Below are 12,946 nucleotides of genomic sequence, written 5' to 3'. Positions count from 1 at the left end.
ATCCACTTGCACTAACTTTTCTCATGTATTTTCATGTTTTGTAGTTGAAGCACCATGCTTGTATTTGAGTGCGTGTGGGAGGGACAGCATCTAATTCAGTACCTGCTTGCCCAGCGTCCTTATTTACAGACTGCAGTGTGCACACAAAACATGGGGCAAGCGTGTTTATCAGAGCACACAAAATTGTACCTGCCAAGCTCAGAGATCTCTTACAGGTGCTTTTAAAATGGGCTTTAAAATCATCCTGTAATCACTGGGAGAACAGCGGGCTGATATGCAGCAGTGATGGCCAGCTGCCTAGAATATCAGTTCTTCTTCAATAACTTTCGTATGCCAACGATGAACTTATAAACAGTTATTTTCTTTATTCATTGTCTGCTTATTGGTGTCATGCCCTCGTGATGACTCCTGCTAAAAGGGGTGACATAAGGTAGCTCAGAATAAAGTTTTTGTGTGCAAACAGGGCTCATCTGTGTATCCATGCACACATTTTTTAATTGCTCCTTTGAAGCCGTCCATTCAGAGGCAGTAACCAAGCATCTAGGAAGTATAAAAACAACAAAGAAGTGTTCAGATATTTCTCATGAAGCAGATTTTTTAGTTAGTTCTCATTCTTTTTTCTTCCCGCTTAAACTGAATTTAGCTCCTCTGATCAGAGCCAAATTGACAGCTTTGAATACTAAAGTAATCTGCTTGCTCACGGGAGAATTACAGCAGGGAGAGCCACAGGACAGCTTTCCTCACCCACTCGCAGAGGCTGGTTCATCCCCACGGTCCAGCAAGCTAACGCGACACTCAGCAGAGCTGCCTGATGGTGTGACTTGTTCTGAGTGGGGACTGATCCGAGAGAAAGGAATCCTTTCATACCAGTCAGCGCACAGTCTGGAAGTGACACTCAGGGTAGTATTGCTGAGAGGTGTCTGCACCTTAGTTCTCCAAAATTATCAATGCAATGACCAGTGGAAGTCCGAAAAGCCAACAGAATGTGTGCTTTTGTCAGGAGGGGTGTGGAGAGTAAGACAGAAGGCACTATTTTGCATTGGTACATACAGCCTGGGTGCACCTCTGACATGGATGTTGTGTGCAGTTCCGCTTTCCCCATCTCAAGAAGAACATAGTGGAGTCAGAGAAGAGGCATTAAAATGGTAATGGTAGTGGAGCAGCTGCCTAATGAAAAAAAGCAAAAGGCAGAAACTCTTCAGTTTGGAGAGAAGGCTGAGGAAGGCACGCTAGGGATTTAGAAAGTCATGAAGATGGCAGATAAGGTGAATGTAGAACTGTTATCCACCAAACCCTGCAGTGCTAGAACCAGGGGGAACTCGTTGAAACTAGTAGGAAAAGATTTAAAACAGATACAGTGCTTACACAATGGAGACTGAACTTCTGGGATTTGTTGCCACAGGAGGCTGTGGGGCAGACAGTATCAGCAGACTCAAAAAGGTCCATAAATAACTACCAGAGGGAATAGGCAGGGACATATCCTTTAACATCCTTAATACAACAATTGCAGATGCTGGGGAGTTTGAAGAGAAAGACCCACAGAAAGTGGCCAGGCTCACATTCTCTCTGCACAGAGCATTTGTTGTTGGCTTGAGAAAAAGAGGGTTAGATGGACTACTGGCAGGACCATGCAAGAAGCTTCCTCATGTGGGACTGAGGCTCCTGTCTCCATGCCACAGAGAAGAGAAGAATGCTCCTGAAGGTGATTCAGAGCAGAACCTACCTTTTCCTGCCCTGAATCATCTGTTAGAAAACCCTATCTCTCACCATCAATTTCACAGGAAATCTACCCTAGACAAAAGTTAGTCCTGTGAATAACCATCTTAGTCACAACTGACACAGGTTGGATTTGAACTGCTAATCTGGAACTGAAAAAAGTGTCATATACCAAACACCAGTTGTTCCACACACCCCCACCTCTGGTCAGTTCGTTGAGGGTTTTTAAGAGGAAAAAAAAGTATTAGAGTTCAGTACTATTAGAAAGATTATTGGCTGACTATGATCACATCCAATTGGAAGCATTTCCTCAGCCAGTGATGCTGAAACAGTACGTCAAACTCTGGTTAAGATGAAAAGTTAAAAAAACATCTTTTGTATATGTTAGACTGCTTTCTCATAGTCTCAAAGCTGAATCACTGGGAAAGACTGCTTCTGCTGTCTAGCTGTGAAGCTGTTCTGAATTGCCCAGGTATGGCTGGATGTCTCAATGTTTGTGGGAAGCCTGCTGCATGTCACCATCTGGAAACAGAAACAGCAGGAGAGGCTGGAATTGCAGTAGGACATCTGAATCAGAAAAGGGAGGTGAAAGTCAGGAGGTGAGTGTTCCACACAAAGCTACCTCAGTAGCTTCCTTTGACCACTCCATCTCATAGAAATGAAATACCTGCTTGTACGACACAGAATAAGCTGTATTTCATTAAAAAATATCCACATAGAATAAGCTGCTTCAACAAGCAAATACAGACATTTTTATATTACTTGGAGTTGGAGATGCTGGGAGACATTTTCAGTCATCAGCTGAAAATCTGATAGCTCCAGGAAAAGGAAAGTTCCAAAGCATATTCTGGGATTCAAAAATGGACTGAAATACAGTAATAACTGCACAAAATTTAAACCTGTCTTTTAAAATGTGTTTGAACTTCAAAGTATCAGGGTCTATGGTAGCATGTATTCCTGGTACTTGGATAGTATGCGATAGGCAAAAATCTTTGCAGAAATCTACTGATTAATCTCCGGTATAGGTAAGTGTTGAAACTGGTATTTGTTGTCTTTCTTTTTTAACTTGGAAGATACAAAGTGGAAGTTTGCACATAGCACTTGGTTGGCTGCCCAGGGCTTCCAAAGAAATCCATGGTTGGAAGGATGGAAAGGGGAATCTGCCATGGTTTTCAAGCTTTTCTTCCTGCTGGCTAAAATATGTTGCTACCTGCTTTGGAACTGAAAAACCACTCCACACTGTGCAAAACCTCCAACAGAAAATGTTTAGAATATGGTTAACTGTTTTATGATAGAACATTTCTGGAGCCTGGAGAAGCCTCCATGGTAACCTGACTTTTGGTATCTAAAGAGGGGCTACAAGAAAGAAGGGGACAGACTATACAGCGGGGTCTGTGGTGACAGGACAAGGGGAAACAGTTTCAAACTAAAAGAGAGGAGATTCAGGTTGTATGTAAGGAAGAAGTTTTTATAATGAAGGTGGTGAGGCGTTGGCACGGGTTGCCCAGAGAGGTGGTGCTCCATGCTCCATCTCTGGAGATGCTCAAGGTCAGGATGGAGGTGGCTCAGAGCACCTGTCTGAGCTATAAGTGTCCCTGTCCATTGCAGGGGAGTTGGACTAGATGATCTTTAAGGGTCCCTTCCAACTCAAACAGTTCTATGACTCTATGATTTCAATATCTGTACACTTTGCATCTCAGTTTCTGGCTGAGCCTGCACGTATTACTATTGGGACCATTATTCACTGTTTAGTTCAGAAAATCCCTTTTGTCTCTCTCACAAGATGTCTATGAGAAAATGAGAAGCACGGTGTTATTAGTGTTTGGACAAATAAATTGTTGGCTTGCACACTCCATCTTTTGTTTCTTTCCTTTTGTTGTTCAGAAAGGGCATTTGAATAGGCTCAGCTCAGGAAGGTTTTAGCAATATGTTGTCAAACCTCTAGCTCCTGTTTGGAACTGTTTTCTCAGTGCACACAACACAGAGTTGCAAGCGGTGTCGTATGCTTTTACATTGTCAGTGCAAACGCTGTTCCCCTCATGTGAAAAAGTTAGCATGACAGAAAGAGTCCAAAGTATCTGACCTTCTCTCAGAGTACCTCACAGTTACATTCAGGGCTGCACAATGCGAGTGCTGTTACTTTACAGGGGTAAGAATTCAATTTACACTGGCAGTGCTTTCACAAGAGTATTTCAGTTCAGTTAGTAAATATTTCCAGGTGGCCAGGTCTAATTTTAGGGAGGGCAAATTTACAAAGGCTAAATGGCAGGCAGGATTTCTATAAGTCTCTATCAGTTTGGAAAAAGAAAACGTAATTAAACACATCATTCTTCACAAGATTAACTTGATGCTCAGCATTCTACATTTCATGTCTAAACTTTTTATGCTGTTGCTGTTAAAATCCATTCTCCAAGGACACATAAGTTCCTCTTATAATGGCATTCTGGAATTAGTAACGAAAAAAAAATTGTTACATGTCGGCAGACAAGGCAGAAAATGGAGATGATGCATACAGATTTATGTTGGAAAGGCAGAGGGGTAGTTTTTGACTGGTTTTGAGTTTGCTTGTGAGAACAGAGAAAGTTAAGCGCTTGCTGCAGGCCAGCCAAAAAGTCTTTCACCTGTAAAACGAAGCAGAAGAGCAAAATGGTGGTTGTCATTGCAAAGCTCCACCAGAAGCCTCCTTTCAGTTCCAAGGGCTCTTTGTGCCCTGGGATGCTGTTAGCCCCTTGTTAGTCATTGCTAGCAAAAAAACTCAACGACACACAACTAAGTTTGGTCAGTTTGCTCAGCTGCTGTTGATGTCACTCCGTGCCCACTAAGAGTAAGTTACTGTAATAATCCTCCCTGTTTATTAATCATAGCTCTGGAGAAAGCAAAAGTTGGCTGACATCACTTCTCAAGAGGACTGGCTAACTCATGCTCAGCTTTAGTCAGCTTTGCTATAGCATCTCTCGCATGTCATATGAAAATAATTACCACCTCACACTTTCCATGTCTGACCAATCATCCTCTTTTTTTCCTCTTTATGAGGTTACAGACCTTTGCCTATTTCAAACACCTGCTGAAGGTGTAATCTATTTAGAGATGAAGGAGAACTTTTTTATCTGGAAGCAGGGACATTCCAGGAGATCCTCATAGTATGACGCCACTTGCCATATAAAACATTAGTGACATATATTATAGTGAAAACATCATCTTCCAAAGTGTATTAAAATGCTTCAGACGTAGGCCATCATAGTCTGAATGCAGAGTATTCATTGCACTAGGCAATTTGTGCTCTACTTTTGCTTTGAATAGCATGAAATTTTGCCTGCCTGTCTACATATCTTTATAAGAAGGCTGATAAGCCAAATTTCAAGGGTAATTTCTTCATTGTTGATTTTCTGAAGGATATTTAATTAGTGATTTGCTAAGAAGCCAATGTCTTTCTGTCTTGCTGACCTTGCTGTATTCCACCCAACATCGAGGAAGAGATAGAGTCTACCCTTGGCTTTTAACTCCATATTTCAGTGAGTTGGAGGCCAAAATTCCCACTTCCCACTTTGAGAGAAGTTAAGTAGGGAGAAGTTCTTAGCCAGACAGGGAGAGCTATTTCACTTCAGCAAGTGACTCTTTCTCACTGGGGAAGGAAATAGAGATAAGATATTGAGTTAAACAACTGTCACCTGTTATGGATCAGGGAAAAAGGCAAAAAGGGACAGTCATTTTTATCTCAACAAGTCACTTGTCTCTCTTGAACTTTTCAGTGTTTCAGCTTACGTGAGATAACTATGGTGATGGTCTGTTTTGCTTTCCAAGCACTGGAAATTTCTTAAAGAAAGCATCACAGCATGATATAATTGCAGAAGAATAGATTTAACCTTATACGATACAGTTTCATCTCTTACATGATAAAAGATGCAGGATTTCAGTCGCTGATACCTGTGTTCCCATCTTTCCTATGAGACTTATATGTCCTCTCATTTACAAGGATCCTAAAGACCAGGTTCAATAGCATTAAAAGTTCCTAAATTCTCAGCAGAATCATTTGTTGAATCTGATTAAAAGAAATGGAAAATCAGGCACTTTTCTTGGTAAATTACTTGGCCTTCATTTGTAGGTTAATGCACCTTAGGCCCAGATTAAATTCAGCTAATGTCAGCTTCCAGGCACTGTATGTTTTCATGGATTTGTCTTCTTATGAGAGGTGTCATTACTGTCTGATACCTATTCTTCCTGTAAGGATTGTGAAACCATCATTAAAATAGCATCTTAATATTCTCTTTGGAAGGTGAATAAGTTTGAGCTTCTTAAGGTTATTACTGATTAAATAACGTCAGTCTTGTATTTTTCCTGAAACTTTTCTGATTTCATGCTCTTGCTTCAAAAACGCTTCTTTTCTCTTTTTTTCATTTTTCTATTTTCTTTTTTCTTTCTTCTTTTTCCTTTTTCCTTTTTTTATGCATGTGCATAGTGCCATACACTGAGGAAACACTGGTTTCTTACTGCTTTGCAGCACAGTATAAAAAGCTTTGCTCATTTCCTCTATTTACTGTAACCTCTTAATTTGTTTCACTGTTTCATCCTGTATGGCATGTATTCTTTGTTGAAAGGTGTACAGCATTGCTCTCCATAGTTCTAAGACACCTGTTATGTGCTTTAACAGAACACAGAAGCTAAGGCAGCCTGTAGGATGGGTCTCTTGTACAGATCATTGTCACCTGAGCACTCTGCCTAAGTGGTCTGCTGATATAGTTATTGTGGCACCAAACTTTCATCACTTCTAGCTGTGGCCAGCAGTGATTTCAGTTTTATATTCCATATTATGTTCCCAAATCACTATACTGAGTAACACCGAGCCTTCCGGAGATCCAGTGGAATTGAAATGAAGTGCCCTACTCTGTGCAATTCTTCACGAATAGTTCTGTTTATCAACTGTTAGATACAAACCCACCTCACGTCTCCTCTGTTGGTTTTAGCACACTGATTTTGCGTTCCAAACGCTAATCAGTATTCCATGAAATCATGCAGATTCGTATTTCATAATGGTATTTTGCGTGTGTTTTGTTGTTGTTTTTGCTTTTCAACTTAAGAAATCTGGAATCGGTTATTTTGCCTTGTGCAGTGTCAAAGTGTCCAATGTGCAAAGACAATTTTCATCCCATGTACTTGTTTGAAACTGTACAAACCTAGCATGAATTAGGCAGATCTTTAAGAAGCAGACAGACTGCAACGAATCTAAGCCTTTTTTTTTTCTAAAAACACTGAATTTTCTCTTTCTTTTACAAATATTAAAAGCCAACACTAAGTGATAAATGAGCACCGGATCCAACTCCTTCAAAAATGCTGGGAAGAAAATAACTGGAAATGGTGAAAGCAAATAGATTACGGAGAGCAACATCTGTAGTCATCGCTGCAATACAAAGTTGTCCATTATGACATAGGCACGCAGTCTCTCATTTTCTCTTTATGGAAAAATAAAGGACAGAAATATTTATCACGCACATTTGCCCTTTTCTTATTGCTGACAGACAAAAAAATTCCTAGCAGAATTTGAACTGCTGTACTGCAGGTGTTCCATTTTTGCCTGATTATATACTACTTGGGACAAGAAGTGTATATTGTTGCAATTAACGCTTACTGATCATGATGTTTCATTAGTACTTTTAGCTTTCTTTATCAATTATTTGCATTTCTTTTTTCTAATTTATGTTCACAGAAACAGCGTGCTGCTTCATGTTTCAGTATATCAGGTTTTAGTAGATAATAAGGGCTTCTGGGAGGGGGGGGGAGTGAAATTTCTGACTAAAGAACACCTATAAAACACAGCAATTTGGAGGAATGCGCATTACTATAGATAAGGGCCACTTAATATCATGTCAAGCAGACCATGCCTAATCTACAGTCTGCTTAGGTTAACCACAGGCTGCCATAATGCTCAAATGTCAATCTTGTTCAAGGCTATCTGAATGATATTTAATGATATTAATCAGGTTATTTGTCATATATATAGGAATTTGCCTAATATTCTAGTCCAGTTTGTCTTAGAATAGGCATAAAATATTGAACAAGGGTGAGTTGGTAAGCCTGCCCCAGTATTACCTTGCATCTTCCTCACGGTGGTACTAAAAGAACAGAGCAATAAGCAAAGAAACATCACGTTGTAGTGTCTTGGTAGACGAGGCAGTATTGATTGGTTTCATTTAGCCACCTTGAATAATTACAGATTATCAAGACTGCCTCTTTAATTAAGATGCACCAGGTTAGTAACAGCAGCCATCGGTGTGTACGGTGTCTTGTTGAACATTCCATGGTCACACATTTGTTATAAGAGTCCCCTTGCCCAGAGCCTTGTGTCTCCTGTTAGTTTCATCCTGTGACATCTGATTTTAGATCACTTTTGAGGGAGCAGCCCTTGTGGAGCATCTTCGCCTGAGACCCTTCTTTGTAGTACAGGTCGAGGGAGGCCCCTCTGTATCTACCAGAAGTACTGGTGCTAAAGTGCAGACTGCCACTTTGGGTCTCTGGGATGAACCAGCTGTGGTCACATACCCCACATTTCCATTCCAGTGGCTGCGTGCTCATCGCCTTTCAATGTGGAGTGCTTCATACTGAGCAACAGATGGCTCCTCTATCTGCTAAAGTTACTGCTTCAGTCCTCTCTCTTTCAGGGCAGAGTTCTCTAACTTTGCCAAGCATGTTATCGCTCCTGCTCAGCATCTTTGTTCTTGGATATTTCTTCTTAGTAAGATCTAAAGTTTCTTCTGATGACAGCTCAAACTGCTGGTAATAAAAATATAATTTAAAAATGAAATAAAAATGTTGCAGACCTCATCTCTGGCCTTTGTAGATGCCTTCCAAAGGATATTTTTTTCTGGTTTTTAGTTCCTTTTTCAGACACAGGTCCCATTTTCACCCAACTTTTTATCATATTCTCTTGGAGTTCCTGAAGACTTTCAGTAAGATGTCTTATTCTGCAGCTTTTGTTGAGAAAGAATCTTTTGTAGGAGAGAGAAGAGAGAGAAGTTCTCCTCATTAGAGACGATGAGATTTGGAAATAACAGAAGCTCCCTGTACTTTGTTCTGGGGCATCGCCGATGCTTAGAGTTCCTAGCAGTTTCTCTTGTAGCATCATGACAAATGTTTTACTGCAACACAGACTGTCTTACCCTTCTTAGGAAAATGGCATTAATATGAATGAAAGATATGTAGGTATTTGGCACAGAGTACCTCTAATGAAACCCCGTGTGCTTTTTACCTGTTTTGTACCCAAATGCATGTGGCTGTGTAATCTCACTTGTTCCTTTTTCAAAGTACTCCTGAGACCAGCCAGAAGCCCTTTTTTTTTTGCCTGAATCACACTTGCTTCCATTATTTATGGCTGCCATATTCAAAAATCGCCAGTAATTCAGTGCTCTCACAGCCTGACAGATTTACTAACAGGCTGGTACCAGGCTTACTATTTAATGGGACAATTCTATAAAATCTCTGGCACGGCAGCTACCATATGATTTAAGCATGCTTAGCAATTTTACATTTGTTTTTATTTCATATGCATCCATTCCATTTCCAAATTTTCCTTTGCATTCACCCTATAAGCTTTGTTTCTACACTTAACTGCTGTATCTTCACTGAAAACCAAGGCAACATATTCACTTCATTCTGGGGGTTATTTCTCAAGTCCTCTCCCTCCCTTCTGCACAACAATAATTCTTGTTGTTTTGTTATTTCTGTTTTACAAAGGATCTTTTGTTTGTTTTCAGAAAAGTCAGGAAATTCACAGTCTGTGTGGCTCAATCTAACTTTTAACAATTTTCACTCTTCTTGACCTCTGAAGTGCAGCTCTACTCATGTATACTTAGCTCCTTCCATATACATCAATCTCTGCAAAATCCTAGTTTTCTCCTGACATCCTTGTCCACCCAGTCAGACCTGGTGCCTTTTTCAGATGTCTTTTCATATTTCATGGAATACAAGTCTGCAGTTAAAGAATAGTAAGTTTTGTGTGCATTGGAGTCCTCAGGTTTGGCAGAAGTACGGCATGAAAGCCTTTTTGTTGTTGGTTTTTTTTAATTCCAAGCAAGAGAATAAACAATCAAAAAAATAGATAAAATATACAGTTTTTGACATTCTCTATCTATTTCAGCCATTTTTATTTTTTCTAAATGTTCATACCAGTATTATTTGTGAATGTCATTTGGAATGTGTCTTAAGCCTCATTTCCAAATGACTGACACTTTTACCAGGGCAGAAACTGCCTGTATTTTTCCTGGTTTTGTTTTCCAGTACAAAAATTCAGCAAAACTACCCTACTAATCTTCACTTTATACAAACAAACAAACAAACAAGCGAAAAACAAGAAACAAAACCCGCAAACTTGCCTATCATCAAATTTGTTTTATCCAAATAATTTCTCCTGAATTTTATTCCCCGGAGCTACACCATAATGCAGTGTCATATTAAGCCAGTACCTTCTGTCACTTGGCTATCCCTTTCACTTGACATCATGCAAGTTCGTTATACGCTGCAGTGTTCTGATTCTAAAAGACTTAATCATGTAAGCTAAGGTATAAGAAGCGTAGCAGTTTGGCTTCCGGCAGCCCCACCATTCTGCATTGTATCCTGCTAAAGTGATGTGCATGGCTCAGCATTAGATGAAAGGTAATGTAACATAAATGGAGGAGGCCAGAGAAAAATAGTTTCTTTCTCTTGCAAGACAGTACGTACCTGTATGTCAGCTGCTGACAGGATTAATGCTGAGATAGAGGTGATGTATTTGGATGAAAAGCAAGACCAAATTTCTAGCCAGTTGTAGTCATTAAGGTTCCCAGCTCAAAGGCAATTTCTACAAACGACCGCCGTCAGTCTCTCTGCTTTGACCAGTTCTAACTTATCAGTTGTATTCCAGTGAATTAACTTTCCATCACAGTTCTACCTGCACGGTCCTCTTCCCAAAGCCCTTCTGCACAGCAAAGGTGTGATGGTTAGAATTTGCCATCCTTCACTTCTGAGCTAAAAGAATCCAACCAATGCGGAAAAGACTGTGCAGCCTGTGATATGCATAAGAGTCTGTTTCACTTGAGGCTGTAGAAGACTCAAAACATTCTTAATAACTTTGAGAATGAGTTCTTAATGCCTAATTTTAGTGCATGGATTTTTAACAGTTGCTTTGTTTTTTGGTTTTTTTTTCACACCGTGGGGGGGGGGGGAATAAAAGCACAATTCAAAGCGAAATTTTCCATGGAACACGCGATCAACACAGTACAGAAGTTCTTCCATATACAATCAACATGCCTTGCTGGTTGTGAGCCTAGCACACTGTGCAATGTAAAATCCTGCCAGCCCTTCTCAATGGAAGCTGCAAGTGTCCTGAGAATAGTGGCTTAGCAAATGGAGTACTTATCTTTTTACTACTGTAAATAAAGCTTACCCCTAAAAAAAAATCAATTTATAGATCTTGCTTCCTGTCAGAGAGTAATTTATACCTCGAGACCTAAGGCTGATAACTCATAACTTACACCACTTGGCCATTCCTGATCAGGAAAGTCTTAAGCATGAAGTCGCACAGAGGCTGAATTATCTCTGGCCTCACAAGAAGTAGCTCCACCAGATCATGGCTGTGGCCATTACTGAACTGTTTTCTAAAAGCTTGTCAGTACTCACAGCATATAGTTTGCTTGTTCTTGGGGGATTTAACCCTGCAACGTGCTGAGCGCTCCTGGTAGTTACTAAGCACCACCACTAAGCACTACTGAATTGTTCAATTTGGATTTTAATAGCTGTTTCTAAATCGGTAAAAATAAATTATTTAAATCTCATTTAATGTAGATGTAATTAAAATGTACTTTCTTTGAAAGACAGTGCATGCAGAAATTGTTGGCTCTCTCCTTTACTTGAGGGGAAAAAAAGACAGCGGGCTTAGGAGCTCTTATAAAAAGTCTAGTGAGGGCTTAACATTTCTGTGCACTCCTTGAAATCAGAGATAACCAAATGATGAGATAAGTGGATGGCTCTTCTTTTCCTGTTGTTTTTAATTCAGTGAAGGCCTCCCGTTGCATATTCCTGTTGAAGTTGATGAATAGCTCCTCTGGGATGCTGTAGGCTCCGCTCAATGTATTTGTGGAATACCTTCCATTTACAGAGGCCACATATTTCTTCATCAGCCCATGAGGATCAAGGAAAACTAAAAGATGTGGTAAGCTCTTCTTTTTTTTTCACTTCTGCACAGTTGTTTTATATTCTGTTTTATGACTGTGGCTAACTGAAAGCCCTCAGATTCAGCCTGGCCCTAGTGCTAGAAGATAACAGCACCTCAAACCCTAAAGCCATCTAATAAAAAGGTCCATTAGCCATTATTCTTCCTTTTTAGATTAAGCAGTCACACCGTACAAGGAAGACTTACTCGGAATGAATAGAAAGAAAGGCTATCGTTCAGACCAGTGCAAGAAACTACAGTATTTTTGATGCACTTTTTCATCTATAGCTTTAATATAATCTCAAATGATGCTTGTTCTCCTTGCAAGGCCATTGGCAGCAGACAAGCACACTGCAAAGAAGCCCCTAAATCTTTGTAGAACAGAATCAGACCATGAGAATTAGCCAGGACTGCTGTGCACTTCTGTATGGACATCTGTAGATCTTTCAAACCTCCCCAATGGCTGAAGAGCAGTGGCTGTGTGCTGAAAGTCATCTACAGCTGGTGAGAAGGGGATGTAGGCTGGACATGCTAAACTGAAGGCATCTTCTCTTGCCCTGCCTTCACCTTCTCTACTGACCATACCACTGCCCTGGGTGGATGCTCATCACCAGAGGTCAAATGACCTATGGATCAGATGCTGTAGATCTTCATAGATTTTTATGCCCACAGAAAGATATCTCTCTGGAAAGCATCACAAGATCAAAAACTATATAGCATTTGCTATCTGTAAAGTTAGAGAAGGGAAAAAAGTTGTCTGTTCTTCACCCAATAAGTATTCAGTAAACCACAGTGACACTGGTAATCAAGATACATTTCCTGTAAAATGTTCTCAGCAACCATCATAACATTGCATTGTCCAAAGGAGATGCACCGTGTGTCAAAATGTATTCACAAGGAACAATTCCTAGAATGCTTCATATGCCTTCAGAGTAATGTGTTTGTGTCAGATGGTATAATTTAATAGTGGCGTGGCATGGCATTTTACAGGAGACATGTATTCCTAGAGGTCTGCACACACTCTAATAGAGCTAGCTAACCAGGTGCACATGA

Source organism: Tetrao urogallus, assembly GCF_951394365.1.
Source record: "Tetrao urogallus genome assembly, chromosome: 7".
NCBI classification, from domain to species: Eukaryota; Metazoa; Chordata; class Aves; order Galliformes; family Phasianidae; genus Tetrao; species Tetrao urogallus.
The sequence above is the reverse complement of the archived record's forward strand: the minus strand, read 5'-3'. Positions refer to the sequence as shown.